The 22,079-nt window shown below is 35.1% G+C and overlaps 1 long non-coding RNA gene across 1 annotated transcript in view; it reads left to right on the forward strand.

Annotated features, from left to right (window-relative positions):
• LOC113926214 overlaps nucleotides 1-19,879 on the forward strand; it is a 64,123-nt gene extending 44,244 nt beyond the window's left edge. Inside the window, exon 3 of the long non-coding RNA XR_003521229.1 lies at nucleotides 18,847-19,879. This is a non-coding gene — a long non-coding RNA (uncharacterized LOC113926214). The remainder of the gene's footprint in view (nucleotides 1-18,846) is intronic.
• The last annotated feature ends 2,200 nt before the right edge of the window (nucleotides 19,880-22,079 follow it).

Raw genomic sequence — 22,079 nt, forward strand, 5'->3', positions numbered from 1 at the left:
ATGACAGAAGGAATTGGAACTGGCATCTATTCTTTCACCTTTTTTAGCTTGTGGTACACGATTTGGAGAAAAATGTCCAGTATGAGGATGGAATGAACTGACTAGACCCTATGTCTATACAGCTCCACTTATCAATGAGAGTAACTGCACCTTCATCCAAATGTATGAGAACAAATTATCTTACTTGATTGAAGGCAACACACCAGGGCATTCCCACAGTCTGACCCGTTCCTCAAACATATAATATCACCATGAGTGATGTTTCCAGTGCCCAACATACTGTGAACACCCCACCGAACAAAAAACTGTCATCACTAGGTAATATATTCAGAATATGATCGATGGAATCTGACTGAAAAGTATCTGTGCTGTTCTGATTATTCTAACTTTCAAAGCACAGTTGTTTCAACAGGGAAGAGAAAAAAAGAAACAACCAAGATCGAATTACTCAATGACTAAGATAACAGGAGGACATGCGGGAGAATAAGCCCAAATAATTCAGATCAGATATCATGTTCATTCTTCTTATATTCAGTTCCTAACTTAGAAATGAATCGTGTATCGTAAGTTCATTTGGCTTACATTATTCTATAACAACAATATTTATGGTGGTGGTAGTTTTCTAGGATTGATACAAAATACCCACTTGATACAATAAAACATATACTTGAAGTATCAATATTTACAGAAAATGTTTTCAGTTTTTCACAATATTATATAAGAAGTGTTTTAAAGTATTTCTCAATAGGTTGGTTCTTGAAGAAACATACACTTCAATTAAATGAGGAGTTAGAAAATGGCAAGTTTGTGCAGGTTTTTAGGAGGATTCATGGGCATTTTCAAGGTCTTTAAGGATTAGTAGTATTCATATAATTTGGGCCTAATATTATTTTAAAACTTTTTGAGGTTTCTCTTTCCTTGATATGGGTAGTTCCACAGATCCCCAGTTGTATTATCAGCCATGACAATACAATGGAAGTTAAGAGTAGGAGAAAGGGATGATCAATTTTTTTTCCTGAAGAAAAGGAGCATGCAGTGAAAGATATATAAGGGGCAAAGTGGTTAAAGTGGTATATTTATAGACAAGGGATAATTACCCAAGATGGAATGATCTCTGTTGTCATAAAAATGAAAATACAAGAATCTTACAGCAGACTCAAATCTCCTCAGGCAAAGAAGGAGTTTGTGGGGTGAAAAGATGATGAGTCAAGCATTGGACTTAGAAAGCAGGGCCAGGGTAGGCCAGAAACAGTCACCAGTGCAGACCAAGAAAGAACATGGAAACCAGGACCTGGACCGGAGAAAAATTGCATGTGTATAATGAATATAATCAAGAGTGGTTTCAAACTCAGCCAGGAAGGTGAACTAACTCAATACAGAAACAATACTCAATTATTGAGTTCTAATTAAATGCCAGTTACTGCATTAGTTCATTCACATGAGTTATTGTACTTAGTCCTCAGAAGAGCCTCAGTGATCTTGATCATGAAGTTCTGTATGGGAATACTATTTTATAGATGAGAAATCCAATTTTATAGATGAAAAACTGTGACATAGGGAGGCTAAATGATTTGTCTAAGATCATTTGGAGGGCAAGTGGCAGGTTTGAGATTTGGATCTGGAAAGTCTGATATTGGGGCCCTCACTATTGTATGCAAACATCCCCAAAGAGGATTCAATGGTCTAAACCCAAGACAAGGAGATCTAGGTGTAAGATTATCCAAGGCCTAGATTGGACTCTGCTGGGGATTACTTGAGACTCCTGCTGTCATTGATAACTTCTAATTCCAAATGTTTGGACCTCCCAAATGCCTCGAAAGTGCCAGGTAACACATTTCAAATCAGATAGTTCCTCATCTTAGCCACTAGGTGGTGATTAGTACTATCAACTTAAAAAGAGTATTTGCTAATATGAGTAGGGTGAAAAAGGACAACAGATTTGCAGTTTTCCAGGTCAAACTAGGCATTCATTTTGCATCAAGGTGTTGAGTTGCTTGTGGTGAGAAGAGCAATTATTTTTAAAGGAAAAAAATAATATAGAAGGGACAGGTTCTCTCATTCTCTAAGAATTTATTGAGTATCTACCGTGTGCCAGCGAAACAGACACTGCAAACACAAAGATAAGCAGCGTAGAGTATCATGAGAGAAATAAAAATTAACCAGGGTTATATATCAATGTGGCAATTGGCTAGATAGAGATATATACTAGATATGAAATTGAATAGAAATACCCAAAAATGAGATGCACCTATGCGGGCATGCATGTGTGTGTGCGTGTGTGTGTGTGCGTGTGTGTGTGTGTGTGTGTGTGTGTCTGTATGTATGTATCTACATGCATAGTTAAGGAAAGATTATAGAAGTTTAGGTGTGAAGATACCAAACCTAGGTAAAGATTTTACCATCTATGCTGCAAGATTCAGTATCATTTATAGAACAAACTAGGGCTGTATCAAGCGTACTCATATTACCAGAGTATGAACCAAGAAAATAAAAATAATCTTTAAAAAATTGTTTTAGTAATCTCTACACCCAGTGTGGGGCTTGAACCATGACCCTGAGATCAAAAGTTGCATGCTCTTCCAACTGAGCCAGCCAGGTGTCCCTAGAAATTATTGTAATCATTCTGCTATTATTGGTATATAGAAATACAACATATTTCTGTACATTGATTTTGTATCCTGCAACTTTACTGAATTCATGTTATCAGTTCTAGCAATTTCTTTGAGGACTCTTTTGTGTTTTCTATATAGAGTATTATGTCATCTGCAAATAGTAGAAGTTTTACTTCTTCTTTGCTGATTTGGATGCCTTTTATTTCTTTGTGTTGTCTGACTGCTGAGGCTAAGACTTCCAGTTCTATGATAAATAACAATGGTGAGAGTGGACATCCCTGTCATGTTCCTGATGGTAGAGGAAAAACTCTCAGTTTCTCCCCATTAAGGATAGTAGCTGTGGGTTTTTCATATATGGCCTTTATTATGTTGAGGTGTATTCTCTCTAAGCCTACTTTGTTGAGGGTTTTTACCATGAATGGATATTGTACTTTGTCAAATGCTTCTTCTGCATTTATTGACACGATCATATGGCTCTTATCCTCTCTTTCATTAATGTTGTGTATCACATTGATTGATTTGTAAATATTGAACCTCCTTGCAGCCCAGGAATATAGCAGCATTTTCAACAATGGCCAAATTATGGAAAGAGCCCAAATGTCCATTGACTGATGAATGAATGAAGATGTGGAATATACATAAAATGAATATTACTCAACCATAAAAAAGAATGAAATCTTGCCATTTGCAGCGATGTGGATGGAGCTAAAGAGTATTATGCTCAGCAAAATAAGTCAGTCAAAGACAAATACCATATGATTTCACTCATATGGGAATTTAAGAAACAAACCAAATGAATGTAATGGAAAAAAAGAGAGGCTGACCAAGAAACAGACTCTTTTAACTATAGAGAACAAACTGAGGGTTGCTAGAGGGCAGGTGGGTGGAGGCATGGACTAAATGGGTGATGGGTATTAAGGGGGGGCACTTGGGATGAACACTGGGTGTTGTATGTAAGTGATGAATCACTAAATTCTATATGTGAAACTAATACTACACTATATGTTAACTAACTGGAATTTAAATAAAAACCTGGAGAAAAAAAGAAATTAAACATTAATATAAGCTATCTATTGGAAACAAGAAAATTAAATTTTTCTCTTTACTTTTATCACTGCATATGTCTGTAACTTTCCTGAGAAAACTTAAGTATGTCTCTCTCACTGGAAACCACACTCTAGCAAAAACAGGCTCTCATCAGTTTATACCATAAAGAATAATTATAACCACACAGAATGATTAAATGTCTGCTTACATGCATGAAAATTAACCTATCACTCTGAGGGCTACTCAAAATTTATCCAAAAACTTAAACCTCATTTTATTCTATAATTTGATCATACTCATGATAAAGAAAAACTGTAATTTGAAAGCTAAAAGGGCTAGTAGAGCAACTCAATTGGTTTTGATTGTTCCAAGGTAGACCCAGTATTTAATTAGTGGAGAAGATGGAAGAATATAAGTCATTTGAGTAATAGAAATAGAGGAACTTTAAATATCTGTCAAGCTGGATGAATGAATGAAAAGATGGAGTCTTAGTTATATAGACTTTTCTTTTTCTTAATGGTCTAGAGGTGGGTGAAGACTAATATACTTTAAGAAATGTCTAATTCTGTTTTATGGTACCTGCTGTGCTGTTATGTTTTCATCACTATCCTCACTATCCTACCATTGCCACCAGATGTTAGTAAAAATTATGACAGTGGTCTTATCTGCATGGTGTTTTAAAGAAATCTTCGGTCAGTAGTTGCAGAAAAAAATTATTACCCCTGAACAAAATTAGAAGTGCACCTGAGAGAAAATGTAAGCTAAAAAACACTTCTTTGCTCAGGAAGAATTTTTTTTTTTCAATCTAGACTCCGAGGAAAAAAACCCCACAAACTTGTATTGATTTGTAATGCTAATTTGTATTACTTCTGATTTTCAGGAATGCTCCTATGGTAAGAAATTAATGAAATAAATTATCTTGAATTGGTGATACTCCCAAATCACCTGGGAGAAGTAACTAGGAGGGCATTTTCACACCCCAGGCCACATACAGTTAACACAGAGAAAATAGTTTCCTCTAAGGATGAGCTTACAATAATAAGTTACAAACCAGATGAGGGGGAAAAATCTACTATGAAAAGATATGACAAGAGAATTAAGCACACAGAACTTTAGAATACAGAATTAAGAATACAGAATACAGGTTAAGAACCGTAAAGTAAGTACATTTACATTGATAATACCAACACGAAAATAAACTGAAAAGTATAACATGCTATGAAAAAAATAAGCAGCTTTGAAAAACAACTAAATAGGACCTCTAGAAAAAACAATGTATTTAAAAAAAATTTTTTTTTTATAATAAGACCATTGAAGGCAGGTTAAGTACAGTTAAAAGGAGAATCTCTGAACTGGAATATAGATCTGAAGAGTTACCCAGAACGCAAGACACAGAAAAAAATTAAAAACATGGAAGATAAATTAAGATATGTGGGGGTAAGAGTGAAATAGATCCAGTATTTATATAGTGTGATAGAGCCAATATAGGAAGAGATTTTTCTCAGAAGTGATGAAAATCACAAACACTTTTATATGAGAAAACAACAACTTACTAAGTCTCAAGAAAAATTTTTAAGAATAAATCCATATCCATAAATATTGTAGTGAACTATAGAATCACCAGAGATTACAAGAAAATCTTAAAAATAATCAAAGTAAAAAAAAATACTGTCCACAGAATGTAACTGGACTTCTCAACAGAGAAAAAGACCACATGTAATGGATTGAATTGTTTCCTCTAATAATTTATATGTTGAAATTCTAACCTCCAGGACCTCAGAATGTGACCTTATTTGGAAATAGGGTCAATGCAGATATAATTAGTTAAGTAAGTTTGAGGGCATACTAGAGTAGGATGGGTCCATAATCCAGTATGTCTGGCGCCCTTATAAAAATGTGGAATTTAGAAACAGGTACACATAGAGGGGTGATGGTATGAAAACATATGTGGAGGAGATGGCCATCTACAAGCCAAGGAGAGAGGCTTGGAACACATCCTTTTCTCATAGCTCTCGGGAGGAGCTGACTGTGGTGACACATTGATTTGGCACTCTGGCCTCCAGAACAGTGTGACAATAAATTTCTATTGTTTAAGCTGCCTGGTGTGTACTACTTTGTTAACACTAGCCCTAGTAAACTAATATGCCAGACAATAATGGAATTACAGCTCGAGAATAGTGACCTAAAATTACATGCCCAATTCTTATTCACATAGGATGGCAACAGGAAGATAATCTTAAAGAAGAACAACTTTTCCTTTCAGAGATTCTCTTAAAAATTTCCAAAAAGATGGATCTCAGGGAGAAGAAAATTGCATTCAGAAGGAAGAAATTGGCTACATATATGACATACAGTTTGGTTTCCAAGCACATAAATAAATTTAAACAATCATTAGCTCAACAAAGTAAAGATTATGATGATTAATTTTAAAGATACCAAACAAGGTACCAAATAAAACTCTAAAATAAATATAAGAGAAAAAACATGTTTGTTTGGAAAATAATGATTAAAGTTTAAGCATAATAAGATTCCTCTATTGTTTACAAGGAATACTGGAAATATATATAAAAAACTCAGGACAGAGGAGTCACGAAAATAGAAGGAGATTAAATGAGCTGATAGAACTCATATTTAGGAGAAAAGTGAAGAAAAAGTCAGAGATGAATTTGGAAAGAATACTAGGTATGAGAGACACTGGAGAAAATAGACGATAGAAATAAGAAACCAAATACAGTTAAGTGGAAATCAGAGAAATAGTAAAAATAAATAAAAATAAATAGAGAAAGCATGAAAATATTGAATATGAATGCAAAAACCCAACATATGCATAATTTGGGTGTATGAAAAAGAAAAATAATGGAAAAGAAAAAATATAAAAAGGTATAATTCCAGTTTCTCTTTTTAAAAAAAAAGGCACTTAAATCCACATATTGCAGTGCCACTATGTTTGCCAGAGACAATTGTTTCAGAAGGGTTGACATTGAGATATATTCTAGTAATATATAAATTTTAGATATAAAGAAAAAAATATGAGTAGTCAGAGAACTAGATAAAGTCACTTGTTATGGGTGTATTTGGGTGGGGAGGGGAATGGAGGCTATTCTAAGTTCTAATTCCACTGTGGCAGTGTGAGTTCTCTGCATCCCATCCATTTAGCAAGTATAAACTCTGGACAAATACAAAAGCAAACATGACAAGAAAAAGATCCCCAAACCACCTAAGATTTCTGAAAAGTAAAGAAAAGCAGGCAGTTTGTGGAGGAGAGTCAAACATGGAAAAGTGACTGGCATGGGAGGGGAGGTGATATTTTTCTTGTTTGTCATGGCTTTGCCCCAAGTTCAGACTCAGTTATTAGCAGTGCTTCGTGGACAGCTCACACTTCAGAGGCAATAGTGACATCATTCTGGCTAAAGCACGTAGTTCTCAACCAGGGGATTTTGTTCTGCAGGAGACATTTGATAACGTCTGGAGACATTTCTGGTGTTACAGTGGGGGTTGGAGATTGGGGGTGCTCAGTGTCCTACAATGCAAGGGCAGCTCCCCACAACAAATAATTATTTGGCTCAAAATATCAATAGTGCCAAGGCAGAGAAATCCTAATGTAGAGCAACCATAGACAGGAGCCTTGGCAAGCCAGAGAGAGCAGGGAGAATTGTAGAGTAGAGAGAGCCACAGAAGGAGAGTCCCTAATTTAGCATGTGAACCCATTCAGAAAAGTGATAAAGCTCAAGTTTACAATTTATGACATACCCCAAATAATCACACCCATATAACTACCACCAGGGCAAGAAGTAAGATATTACTAGTGTCCCAGAAGCCTCCTGTGTGGAGAAATAACTTTAAGGAACCCATTTTCATTATAGACAAACCAGCTTTTAACAATTATCAACTCGGGGTGCCTGGCTGGCTCAGTTGGTAGAGCATGTGACTTTTGATTTCAGGGGTCTTGAGTTCTAGCCCAAGTTGGGCATAGAGATTATTTAAAAATAAAGTGTTAAAAAAAAACAAAACAATGATCAACTCAAGTCCAATCTTGTTTTGTTTATACCTTCACCCACTTTTGTCCCCCGTATTATTTTGAAGCAAAACCCAAACATTTTATACTTTCTACTGTTACATATATCAGTACCTATCTCTAGAAGATAAAATTCATAAACAAATAACTGTAATAACACTAAAAACACCTAAGCATTAACTATAATTCCTGACATTCGTAAAAACTCCAAAACTGTCATAAATGTCATGTAATTTTTAGTGTTTTTGTTTGAATCAGATGCAAACATGTCTTTAAGTCTCTTTCAATCTATATTTCCTCCCATATGTTTTTTTATTCCTTGTGATTTATTTGTTGAAGAAATGGACCCTTCCGCGTTCAGTAGTCTGAAGTTTGTTGATTATGTCCCTGTTGTGTAGTTTTTCATGTTCCTCTATCCACTGTGTTCCCTTTAAATTGTCCCTTGGATTTAGGAGATTGATTAGATTCAGATTCAATTTATCAAATTATTTTTATGGGGCAAATGCTAGTGAAGGTGCATGTCTTCTTTAGAAAAATGTCAACTCAAGTCCTCTGTCCATTTCTTAATTGGGTTCTTTGCTTTTCTGACATGAAGTTTTGTGAGTTCTTTGCCTATTTTGGATATTAATACTTTATTGGATGTATGATTTACAAATATCTTCTCCCTTTCTGTAGGTTACTTTTTCATTTTGTTGATGGTTTCCTCCACTGTGCAGATTTTTAGTTTAATGTAATCCTATTTGTTTGTTTTACCTTTTTCTGCCCTTACTGAGACAGGTCCAAAAAAAATATTGCCAAGCCTGATGTCAAAGAGCTTACTGTCTGTGTTGTCTTCTAGGAGTTTTATGGTTTCATTATGAAATTCAATCCATTTGGAATTTATTTTTGTGTGTGGTGTAAAACAGTGGTCCAGTTTCATTCTTTTGCATTTAGCTGTCCAGTTTTATCAACACCATTTATTGAAGAAGAGTATTTTTTTTTTTTGCCTCCTTTGTCATAGGTTAATTGACTGTATATTCTATTCTGTTGATATATGTGTCCTTTTTCATGCAGGTACAACACTGTTTTCATTACTATAGCTTTGTAATATAGTTTGAAATCAGGAAACATGCTGTCTCCAGCTTTGTTCTTCTTTCTTAAGATTGCTTTGGCTACTTGGGGTCTACCGTAGTTTCATACAAATTTTAAGATTCTTTGTTCTAGTTCTGTGAAAAATGCTGTTGTATTTTGATGGGAATTGCATTGAATCTGTACATTGCTTTGGGTAGTATGGACATTTTAACAATATTAATTCTTCTTTCCATTGTCTTTCCATTTGTTTTTGTTATTTTCAGTTTCTTTCATCAGTGGTTTATAGTTTTCAGAATACTATGTCTTTCACTTCCTTAGTTAAATTTATTCCTAGGCATTTTATTCTTTTTGATACAATTATAAGTGAATTGTTTTCTTAGTTTCTTTTTCTGATAGCTCATTATTTGTGTATAGAAATGCAATTGGTTTTTGTATTCAGATTTTGTATCCTCTGACTTTACTGAATTCATTTCTTAGTTATAATAGCTTTCTGGTAGAATCTTTAGGGTTTTCTATATATCATATCATGTCCTCTGTAAGTAATGACAGTTTTACTTCTACCTTACCAATTTCTATGCCTTTTATTTATTTATTTTTATGGCCTAATTGCTCTGTCAAGGCCTTCCAATATTATGTTGAAGGAAAGGGTAGAGAATGGGCAGCCTTGCCTTGTTCCTGATCTTAGAAGAGAAGAAAATTTGCCTTTTGTCATCTTTTCTTTCTTAATGTCTGTGTCTTTAAAATTATTGTTTCATATATTTTGTTTCGGTTTTTTGGTTGTGTCAGGTGGGAGGCTAAATCTGGTCCATTCCTATTACATCATCTTGGACAGAATAAAAAGTTGCTTTAATACCTATCAATAGAACTTCATAAATTGTCCTTTACAGAGCTTATATAGATTTTATTAATTCATTGCTACAGATAAAATGATTGATATTGAAACTTTTAAACATTTGTACAACATATTCAATCATGCATTTTATTCAGTATTATTGTTTGGGTTTGACTACCTCCAAGTTTTATTTTAGATAGTCTCCTAAATATAAAGATAAGTCAGAAATGTTCTCTGCCCCCAATGAGCTAATGAGAAATGAGACTTTCTCTCTCTCCATATATATATATATAAAACAAAACAACAACAACGAGATATATATATATATACACACACACACACACACACACACACACACACACACATACACACACACACACACCGATTTAATGATCAAAGGCAAGGTGGTTTAAATGAATTTTGGTGATTTGGTGATTCTTTTGAGGAATCAAGGTGTTTGGAGGATGTGTCATTTGAATTAATACCTGCAATCTATATAGATTTTTGGTATAAAATGATGAAAGTAAATGCTCTCCAGGAAGAGAGAACAGCAGGATCAAAGACACCAAACTGTGAAAATTTAACGTTTTCAAAAGATGCAGTAAGTCTTCCAATTTGGCTAAGATGTTGAGCTATTAATTGAAAAACCTTGGAAAATAAGATAGGCAAGGTAGTTCAGTAGTAGATTCAAGGAGACTTGTGTTAAAACTCATTGTTTTGAGCTTCATTCTGTGGGCAATAGGGACTTATTGAAAAGCTCTGTGTAGTACAATAATAACGAAAGAGATGCATTCCAGACAGAAAAGACTGGCATCTGTGTGTGAAACAAAAATTCAGTCTGTTGCTACTGAGGACAGGTCATGCATTAACATTTTACTAAGACTTCATTTGAACTCTCCAAAATATGTAACAAAGGGAAATTTAATCAAATAAATTCTAAGGTAGAATTAATGTATATTGATTAGTGAAAAATAATTGTTAGGCTACCAGAATAAAAACTACCTAAATTACACAATGTTGACTTCGGTTTTTTACCATATTAGATTTGATGATTCAGGTGGGGTGTGTGTGTGGAATTAAAAAACATCAGTGAGTTAATTTTATCTTTTATTTGTTTCTCTACCAAAGATAACTTCTGTGTGAGATTTTTCATGCCAGAAGATGATTTGTTTCACATTTTCAACTTATGGTTAGTTCACTGCTAAAGACCACATCAGAAAAACTAATTTACTTATAAAGCAGCTTGTGCTTTCTAATCATTTGTTTTAAAAACCTCTTACATTCAACATCAAAAATATATACCCATCTCAGAGAAAAACCTTGACACATGATTGTACCATGTTAATGATATTAAGTGTATCATATGTGATACTATTTCAATTATTTTGCCTACTTTATAAATTATTATTAATCTCATCAGTATTGTCTTTGGTTTCATTAGATAATAGCACTTTAAAGCTTAAGAAAGATGGCATTCAAAGTAAAACCATCCTCCTTTATCTCTGCTGATCTCTTCCACAGCCTTCCTACTTATCAGTGTTACCTTGGCAGGTGTCAAACATTAAGAATTGCTTCATGGAGGAAAAAAAACTTATGAGAATGTCCTGAACTCCCTGAGGAAATGTACAGGGAAAAGGGATCCTTATCTAAATTTACACCACTTTTCGTTTTGAAGCCTGTAAAGAGAATACTCCAATTTCAGAAAGGTCTTTTGATTGGTCTGTGCTAAATTTTACACAATATTAACAAACTAAAGGAGGAAAAAAACACATATGGTCATGTCTTGAGTTCTTGACCTTGATACCAAAAGCACACTCCATAAAAGGAAAATTTGATAAGTTAGGATTTATGAAAATAAAAAAAATTGCTTTGTGAAAGACCCTTTTAAGAGATTGAAAAGACATGCTACATCCTGGGGGAAAGTATTTGTAAATGATATATCTGAAAAAGGACTAGTATCTAGAATATGTAAAGAACACTGAGGGGCGCCTGGGTGGCTCAGTCGGTTAAGCTTCCGACTCTTGATTTTGACTCAGGTCATGATCTCAGGGTCATCAGATTGAGCCCTGTGTTGGGCTCAGAGCTGTGTGTGGAGCCTTGCTCAAGATTCTCTCTCCCTCTTCCTCTGCCCCTCCCCCCACCTCAAACATTAAAAAAAAAAGAACTCTGAAAATTTAACCGTAAAATACCAAATGAATTAAAAAATGAACGAAGGACAAAAGATGTTCCACATCATTACCAATTAGAAAAATGAAGTTAAAACCACAATGAGAAAGATGTCAAATAAAGAATAGTGTCCTAAATAAGGAATTGAGAGTTCAGGTTTATGGATGGAAGATACATTGTGAAAATGTCAATTCTTTCTGAATTAACTCATCAATCCAACTTTTTTTTAAAATAGAATTTGAAAAAGTGACAAGGTGCTTTAAAAAATAAAATATAAATGTAAATAAGCTAAGGGACAAGAATAAGCAGACAACCACTGAAGAAGAGCACAGGGTGAAGTGAAATTACTCTACAAGACATTAGGACTTATGATGAAGGTATAGTAATTAAAAGAATATGGCATTAGTGCTAAATTGAAAAAATGATGAATGGAATAGAATTAAGATCCAAGAAGTATACTTACACATATATGGAACTTTAGTAAATGACAGAGGTGTCATGACAAATCAATGATCAAAAGAGAGATTGCTCATTAAATAATGACAGAAAAATGGACACTGATAAAGAAGATAAAATGAGATCCCTACCAGGGCGCCTGGGTGGCTCAGTCATTGGGCGTCTGCCTTCGGCTCAGGTCATGATCCCAGGGTCCTGGGGTCGAGCCCCACATCGGGCTCCCTCCTCCACGGGAAGCCTGCTTTTCCCTCTCCCACTCCCCCTGCTTGTGTTCCCTCTCTCGCTGTGTCTCTCTCTGTTAAATAAATAAATAAAATCTTAAAAAAAAAAAAAAGGAGATCCCTACCACCCACCATACACAAAAATTAACCCAGATGGTGCAATGAACTGAAAGTTTATGTCCCCATCCCCCCTAAATTTGTATGTTGAAATTCTAACACCCAAGGTATTTGGGTGGAGCCTTAGGAAGGTGATCACAAGATTAGATCACAAGAGCTGAGCTCTCTACAAGATATTAGTGTCCTTATAAAAGAGACCCCAGAGAGATCCCTCACCCCTTCTGCTATGTGAGTACATGAAAGTTAGCAGTCTGCAACCTGGAAGACGGTTTTCACCAAACAGTGTATCTATTAATGCCTCGATCTTGGAATTCCCAGCCTCCAGAATTTTGAGTAATAAATTTCGGTCATTTATGAGCTACCCAGTTTATGGTATATTGTTTTAGCAGCCTAAACAGATTAAGGCACTAGGAAATAAGCTATTCCAGAGAATATTTTTTAAAAAATATTTCCAATGTTTACCCCTCTCAGATGGAACAAATATCTACCCAAATTCAATAGTTTTACATAAATCATTCTTAAATGTATAACTTTCCCTGTTCTGAAATAAAGTATATTAAAGTTGATTTAATATGCCTTTGGTGTTATTAGGTTCCCTTTTATGAATATAACCAATGTGATGGATGCAGTGATGTCCTATAAAATCCTTTAGGGATATTTATTCTTATGCTAAATAGTCACCGAGTGCTATGTTTTAGGGCTCATATCCCAAATTGTATACTTTTATTGTTTCCTTCTCAAGTACTGTCTGATCTGGTATTTATATTTTGCTGGGAAGTGGAAATTGTACAACCATACTTGATAGAGTTTTTATAAAATATTGACTTAAATATTTTTCTCTAACAGGACTGTGGTCCTCCTAGAGTTGGGTACTGAAAGCCTTCTTTCCCTTCCTTCTGCATTTGTGATGACCTACTAACATATATAAAATGCTGGATAAGTAGCTAGCAATCAGTAAAACAGTAACGTTTAAAACTTTTTGGAGTTTAGTTAGAAATTGCTGTTATTCTCAGAGTTTTCCTAAAGAACAGAACTATTAGGATCTATGTGAGAAATTAATTGTCTGGCAGATTATGATATTTTAATTCTACAAAGAACAGAGCATTTGCATTTATGGGTTTCTTTCTCTTCTAATGAGACATCACATGATTACTTTTGACAAAGAAATGAGTGAGGGCAGCAGTTGGGAATTATGAATTGTATGACACCCACGTTCAGTTTAAACAGAATAGTCTAAGGATAGTAAGAAAGCTATTTCAGATTATATGTTGATATTCAGATATATGAAAGATTATTCTCTATATACCAACTCTGCATTACATGGAACCTTTGAATATTGATAAATTTTAAGTGATTTTCTATTTATTATCATTCTAAAACATTTATTTCAGTTACTGGAGGAAGAGGAATAGTTTTTTTCTTTTAACATGCTTTTAGCGTATTGCTACCAAAATAATCTTAAAGGAATGTTATTAGTATTTTGAACCAATTTCTCACTGTGCATTTAAGCATATTTTTATTAACATGATTTTATAAGAATATGGAGGAATTCAAATGAAACCAATTCTAATTATCAACAAAAGTTCCTTCCCCTTACTGATAGGTATATAATTAAATTCAGCACTGCACTGAGTTCCTAGACTGGCCAAAAAACAAACTAGTAACACAAATAAAACAACATATTAGGCAGGGTGTTTGAAATACTGTGGGAGTCCAGTGGAAGGAGAGATTAATCCTGACTAGAAAGATTGGATATTCTCACTAAGAAATGGTATTTGATAGGAATCTTGAAAGGTTAGTAGGACTTTATGTTGTAGATATTGGAATAAATATTGTTCTGGTTAAAAAAAAAAAAAAAAAAGAATCCTGAGATACAAGAACACATAAGGGAGAACTTACCAAGGAAACCGAAAAGCAGGTGAGCTTTTCCATAGGTAATGTGGGATTTGGAATATGACGGTAATTTATATCTTCTGTATATACTAGTTGCGGAGAGGGTGCTTTATAGGCATGACCACATTTAGTCTTCATTTCAACCTTGTAATTTAGGTACTATCATTAGCTGTCATTTACTGGTGGGGAATCCCAGTCCTCGGGGGTTTAAGCTGCATCCTTGAGGTCATAGCTAGTTAGTGGCAGAGTTTGACTAAACTCAGTTTGCTTAAGTTTAGAGCCAGTACTGACTCTTTTGGAGGTGCACTTTAGAAATTGAAAATTTGAGCTGAGGTCTTATTCTCAGACTGATTGTATCCTTATTAAAGTAAACTATATTACCATATTCTTCATCATATATACTTCTCAAAGTATTCTTATGAGCTGGGATTGCAGTGAAAATGAGTTACAGAGACATGACACTCAGAGAACACAAAGTCAGTAAGCCAGATGAAAATGTCCTAGGGTGCATTTTACTGCTAGGAAACAAGAGTTGCAATTTGCCTTTCCTTGTATACCTGCTATGTTTGTATCACCCCATTAGTGCCCTTCACATCATATACAATGTTAAATATTTGTTCAGTAAACATAAGTGTAAGAGGCATGTTATTTGTTCTCCCAGAATTGCTTTCTTGAAGAAACCATTTTTAGCCTGCCCTTGTGGTCAGGAGGGACCATCAGTATTAGTGCTCTAACTCTATTTTTCTCCTAGAGAGTCCCTTGACCTGGACTAAATGAGTAAAATGCTGTATTTCTCTGGACACAATAATTGATCCAGAAGAGGCATATCATCCAAAGAGGGCTGATAGGACAATGTTTCTGCTATCAGTTCCTGCATACCAAGAAAAAAAATGTGTTTAAACTGAGATGGATTATTTCAGAGCATATGAGTCTTTGGCTGCTGCTATACATTTTGCTTAACATTTGGATTGGCATGAATGTAGAATGAGGTTAAGCACAAATGAAATTGCTGAGAAGTGGAGAGGGACAATGGCCCCAATAATACTGTCTAAACTCCCAGATTGACTCATTCATGCTTTTAAAAAGCATTTGTTGAGATTACTCTAGACATTACATTACTCTAGACACAGTTGGGGGATCTAAGTGTACAGCAATGAACAGAAAAATTTTTCTGCTCTTAGGAAAGAGACACGAATCCATCCATCCATCATCCATCCATCCACCCAAAGTCAAGTGGTTATAAGAACACACAAAAGGGGAGCCTGGGTGGTTTCAGTCGTTAAACATCTGCCTTTGGCTCAGGTCATGATCTCAGGGTCCCGGCATTGAGCCCCGGATCACATTGGGTTCCCTGCTCAGCAGGAAGCCTGCTTCTCCCTCTCCCACTACCCCTGCTTGTGTTCCCTCTCTCGCTGTGTGTGTGTCTCTCTCTCTGTCAAATAAATAAATAATATCTTTAAAAAAAAAGAACATACAAAAAATATAAAACAAGGAACGAGAGAGATTTTGTATTTAAGAAAGGGTGATCAAGGGAAGCAATACCGCAAAGGCGAAATTAGGGCAGAAATTTCAGTGAAGGGAGGAAGAATGTCATTTAGGTAATCTGGAAGAAGAGATCTTGGCAGAGGAAACAGTGATTTCAGAGGTCCTGAGGTAGAGCAAGGTGTTCTGTGTGGCTGAAGCAAAAAGAGGGAGATGGTGGGAGATGAGGCAGAGGGGAGGCAAGACTATGGAGGGCTTGTAGGCTCATTATTTTATTCTGAATGACGTGGAAGACATTTAGATGATTTGGTCAAAGGTGTTAAAAAATCTGAATATATTGAAAAACAAAACCAGCAATTTGCCACACCGCTATTCAGGCAGACAAGCAAAGGGTTTTAAGCTATAGTGAATGATCAGCCATGACCAATGGTGCTAATGGGTAACACATTATAAACCCTAAAATTTGACTGTTGGTTTGCAATGTGACAGTCATCTGTGACCTTGATAGAGTGATATATGTAAAGTAATGGAGATGAATGCTCAAGAGTGAATGAAAGAGAAGCCTTAAGACAGTACCATCTCAGGATTTTCAGTTAAGAAAAGATACCCTTTATAGTGAAGATATTTGGAATTAGGTTTCTGTCTTGTGAGAGCCCAAGAGGCCAGTTAATTTTTAAAGAAAGGCATCAGGCTGATTTCTGTTGTAACAGTTATAAACTACAATGCTCCGATCTCTTAGAAAAAAACAAAACAAAAACACCTCTCTACAGGACTACAACATAGGAAAAGCTCTGCTCAAAGAAAGAATTCCTTTTTTCATCAAAATTCCTTGTCCTGATTACTGGTACAATTATTAAAAGCTATGCAATTTGATATTTGAATAATTTGTCCCTAATACAGATCATATTAATGCTATATTACAGACCTCTCAGATTTATAAAAATCTTTTGTGTTTAGTTCAGTAATATGTGGTTTAGCTTCTGCAGTTCTGCGTGTAGTAAGCTAATCACTGACTGAAAATATGCATAACTTTGTTTCATGCTATTTACATTTCACAGCAATATCCCTATTAACATCTGTCAAGAAAGTTGCTATGGAAACTGAAGTATAACACACCATATTATACATAAAGATTTAACGTTTTGCTTTATATCCTTTCTAGTGGAGTTTTGTGCATATGTTCAGTTTCATATTACTCTGTATTTTAATGTCCTAATTTTCTTTTCAATAAAAGCAGAAGTTATTTGATATTCTAGCACTCCACTGTCATACAGAGGGAATTTCTTTAAGCTTTCAAAAGTACTTTGGCAGTATGGCTTTAGAAAAAGAGAATATAGGAAAAGACAGCTAAAGCAGATCATACTCATAATATGCTTCCACATATCTGGTGTTTAAGGAATCTTTGAATATTAAAAATTTATAACCCAGAAAATATTTGGATTATTAAGAAAAACTGTACCATTCAGAAAGGGATTGCAATGTAGTTTGAGACAAAATGATCTTTAATCTTTAGGCTTTTATTGAAAACATTATGTAGTAATGTAAGAATCAGGATAACAACCTTTGATATTGCACTTTAAAATAAGAAGCAGATAAACAGAGGAACCATTTATAGGACTATCATTTAAAATTATTTAATTGGACATATAAGTTATTTAGCTGAAGACCTTTATTGACCACTGAGTTGAGCTCTTAATGGATTAGGTGTTAACATCGTACTTTTCAGCATAGGTCAAACCTGCCATGTTGCAGGTCACATCAACCAGTTTAGGTCCTTTTGGAAGATGAGAAACTGAAGTTGGGGAGATGGTCTAGATTGGATTACCCATCTGGCAAGTCACAAAGCATACTGCACCTTCTATTTGTTGTATTGTAGGGCAGTGTATTTAAAATTAGCAATATTACAGGGCACCTGGGTGGCTCAGTTAGTTAAACACCGGGATTACGGCTCAGGTCATGATCCAGGGTCCTGGGATTGAGCCCATGTCAGGCTCCCTGCTCAGCGTGGAGTCTGCTTCTCCCTCTGCCTCTGCCCCTCCCCCCGGCTCACTCTCTCTCCTGCTCTCTTTCAAATAAATAAAATACCTAAAAAAAATAAAAAAATAAAATTAGCAATATTATAATTTTGCTTCAAAAATATTAAATCACAATTGTTTGGACACTAACTCCTGATTTTAAGAAAAATAATCTTTCCTATTACATCACAGCTAAATTTTAGTTTAAACAGCTTGATGCCTTAGTTTACTTTTCCTGAGTTTTATATCTATTTTTTATTTTTGCTAAAGATTCAATTCCCGTTCTTCAGAGTAGAAACTCTGTCTTCTATGCATTCATAAGACACACAGGGGTCAATAAGCCATACTTTTAACAATATATTAAAATTCTCCTTGTAACTACTGTGTGGTGAGCAGAATCCTGAGATGGCTTTCAAATTCCTGCCCATTGGTATATATGACCTGCATCACTCCCTCACCTGGAGAGTGGATCAGACCTGTGAATATGAGGGACTGTCACTGCCTTGTTTAGGTTGTGCTGTATAAGACTGTTACAGTTTGGAGGGAGATTCTCCAGCTGGCTCTAAAGAAGCAGCTGCAGTACTGTGACAGGGCTATGTTGCTAGAACCTGAGAGTTAGGTCTAAAAGCTGAGAGCAGTCCTCAGGAACTTCAGTCCTACAACTGCAAAAGAATGAATTCTACCAAGAACCTGAATGAGCTTGGCAGAGGACCCTGAGCCCCAGATAGAATACAGCCTAAGCCCCTATCTTGTTCGCATTTTTGTTAGACACTGAGCAGAAACCCAGCTCACAGGGTGTGTGGACTTCTGACCTACAGATACTGTGAGACAGTAAGTGGGTAAGGTTTTAAGGCACCAAATTTGAATTTGTTGTGCAGCAATAAAAAATTAATATGATCTGACTTCCTCTCCTGTCTAGATTCCTTTCACTTCTCTTCTGCCATGGATGTGATAATAGTAGCAGGAGGCTTTACATGATGAATCTCAGAAGGAGTCAAGACTAATTGTAATGGAAATGAGGCAACCTGAGGCTGACTTCTGATGACAAGGCAACCATCTATAAGTGCTGCTGACCTGTTCCACTTGTATACTTAGACTTGTGTGTTTTCTTATTTTGGACATGTGTCTTAAAAATTCCTAGAACACTTTTTTATTCCCAAGAACGCCTACTGAAAATGTAACATTCCTTATAAATGAATGATTTGATAAAATGAACTATTTGCCTTCCCTTAAACAACCCCTTAATATATTTGCATATTTTCTTGACCATATATGTTTTATCATGTTTGTTTCTGAAACTGGGATACAATGCCGAAATCGATGTCAAAAGAAACTTGCTTCCTGAAGGCAGAGGACTGAGTTGTTTTGTAGCTGTCAGTGCCTGCACATGTGTGAATTTAGCCTTGTAGGTATTTTTATAATTGTCAGTTCATTTGACTTATTCACATCATGATCACACAAGCCATTGCCTTATAAATGAAATATATATCCTTCATTGTTGCTTAACATGACTTCATAAAGTCAGTGCTTTGAAGCAACATTGATGTGAAGAGTTTTTGTCTATGTGGGAAGGTTACTTGTCATGGGCAATAATTTTTGCTCACTATATGTGGCCAGAATGTAGAACCATGTCTCGTATTAACTGTGGAGTTGTATCTTTGTGTCTTGAGGCAGAGTTAGGTTTCATGTCGTAGCATTAGGCAAAAGTTACATGTTGATAATATTACCTTTGAAAGTTTACTTAAACCAGTCCCTGTTAGATCAGATTGATATTACTAAGGTTGAGTAATAGTTAACTAGTTGTAAGGTGAACTCATTCTAAATTCCTGCTTTAACCATGCTTTGTGTGACTACATTTATTTTATCACCTTAACTGTGCTTTGTACGACCATACATTTTATCATCTCACCTCAGATAACCAACCAATTCTTCATTGTAAATGGATTTCTGTATGCACAAAATCAAAGTAAGTTATAAAGGTTAAAAATAAAATATGAAAAAATTTATATCAAATAAATGCAATGAAGATGATGCTTTAAGTCTCAGTATTGGTATCAGATGAGAAAAAATTCGAGAAAAAAAGGGAAAGATAAAAGTGAGCAAAGTGGCTATTTTTTTAAGTAGGTGAGGATATCATAACGAACATAATGAAGTTTTAACAAAATAAAATTTTACAAAGCAGGTAGAACATCAAAATTGATTAAAGAAAAAGGATTGGGGCGCCTGGGTGGCTCAGTCGTTAAGCGTCTGCCTTAGGCTCAGGTCATGATCCCAGGGTCCTGGGATCGAGCCCCGCATCGGGCTCCCTGCTCTGCGGGAAGCCTGCTTCTCCCTCTCCCACTCCCCCCTGCTTGTGTTCCCTCTCTCGCTGTGTCTCTCTCTGTCAAATAAATAAATCTTTAAAAAAAAAAAAAGAAAGAAAAAGGATTATAACTCAATGAGAAAATGAAAAAGAAACAACCACAATTGTTGAAGAAGACTTTACTGTAACATTGTCTTTTTAAATGCAAGTAAGTAAAAGAAAAAAAAATAGACAATCTAAGTAATATAATCGATCACATTATTTTAAACATTTCTATATGTCAAATTCAGAAACTATAAAGAGGGGCTAAGTCTTAAATACTATTTATATAATTTGGTGGTTCAGTTATAGGAAATAGAGATCACTCTAGCTATTTTAAGTGTAAGACATCTGACACAGATAACTTAGTTTGTACAAAATGGTTGAGAAGGCTGGAGAAGTAGGCTGTGAGATGATCCCCAGGGATGATTCCCAGAGTGACACTGCCAAGTAGGCTTTCGAGGTTGCAGCTACCTTTGCTATAATCAGAAATGTGGATAATCAGGTGAACACCACCTGAACTGTCAAACTGAAGAATACACCACTGGAATTGTGATCCAGGCCTCAGGAAACTATTGCTGATACCTCCACTGCAAGTGCTTTTGAAGTTAGCGACTGGGCACTGGAGTGGTGCCATCTTTGTCCTAATTTGCCAGTAGCACGAGGAGAAACAAGAAGTGTTCCCCTCTCTACCATCCCTTGCCCAGGCAAACTGGCACCTTCCCAATCTCAAGGGATGGGGTGGGGCATCTTTATTGTAATCTAATTCACATCTACATCCTGAATTGCCAGTTAACTTTGGAAATGTGGTTTTTAGTTTTCTAGCCTCTGTAGTACAAGATTCCTTAGAAGTAGACAGAATGGGTGCTGAGTACCAAATTCCCACATTCATGAGACAAACTGAAACTTTTCAAATAATGGGTATATATTTGGATGTAAATAATATATTTTTTAATGTTAAAAAACTGCGTTATGCAAATCATAGTCTCAGACCATAAATTAATAAAACTAGTAATCAATAATATGTATATGTTTGTATATGTGTATGTATAATAATATGTATATGTAAACAAATAAAAACAAAGACTGGAATTAGAAATTATCCTATGCAATTGTTGGATCAAGCATGAAATTGAATCTGCAGGATCCTTATAAAACAATGATAATCAAATAACATTTTCAGAATGAGGTGAAAGGTATAGTTAAATATATAGTATCAAATGCTTTCATTCTTGTAAGATCTGAATTCCTGATCTTCTCCCTGAAACTAGCTACTCCTAATAACTCTGCCTGTAAATTAAGGAGTGAGATAGTTTCTATATATATCAAAGTTTCAGTTTTAAGAAACTGTAATTCTCACTGTCATCAAGGGTAGAGTGGCAGTGATATATTATACACTCTTAGAAAAATTAGAAGTTGGTACAAAATTTTTAAAGGGTAATTTGGCAATGTGTATCAATAGTCTTTAAAGTATGAATAAATTTTAATGTAGCATTTCCATTTTGGAAACATTATCCCAGGAAAGTAATGAGAAGTATACACAAAGAACACAGAATGGGTTATTGAATATAGAACTGTTTAGCAAAAATTTCCAGTTTTAGCAATGGTTAGATAAAGCATGGTACAACGTTAATTCAATGTCCTATAACTATTATAAAGTGTTTGGGAAAATATTTAATGATGGGAAAATATTCACTAAGTATTATTTGGTGAAGATAAGTTTACAAAATAACATGTACGACATGATCTAAATTTTTCACCCTATATATCTGTATATAGAAAATAATACTGGAAAGCTAAATGCAAATATA

Source organism: Zalophus californianus, chromosome 7, assembly GCF_009762305.2.
Source record: "Zalophus californianus isolate mZalCal1 chromosome 7, mZalCal1.pri.v2, whole genome shotgun sequence".
NCBI classification, from domain to species: Eukaryota; Metazoa; Chordata; class Mammalia; order Carnivora; family Otariidae; genus Zalophus; species Zalophus californianus.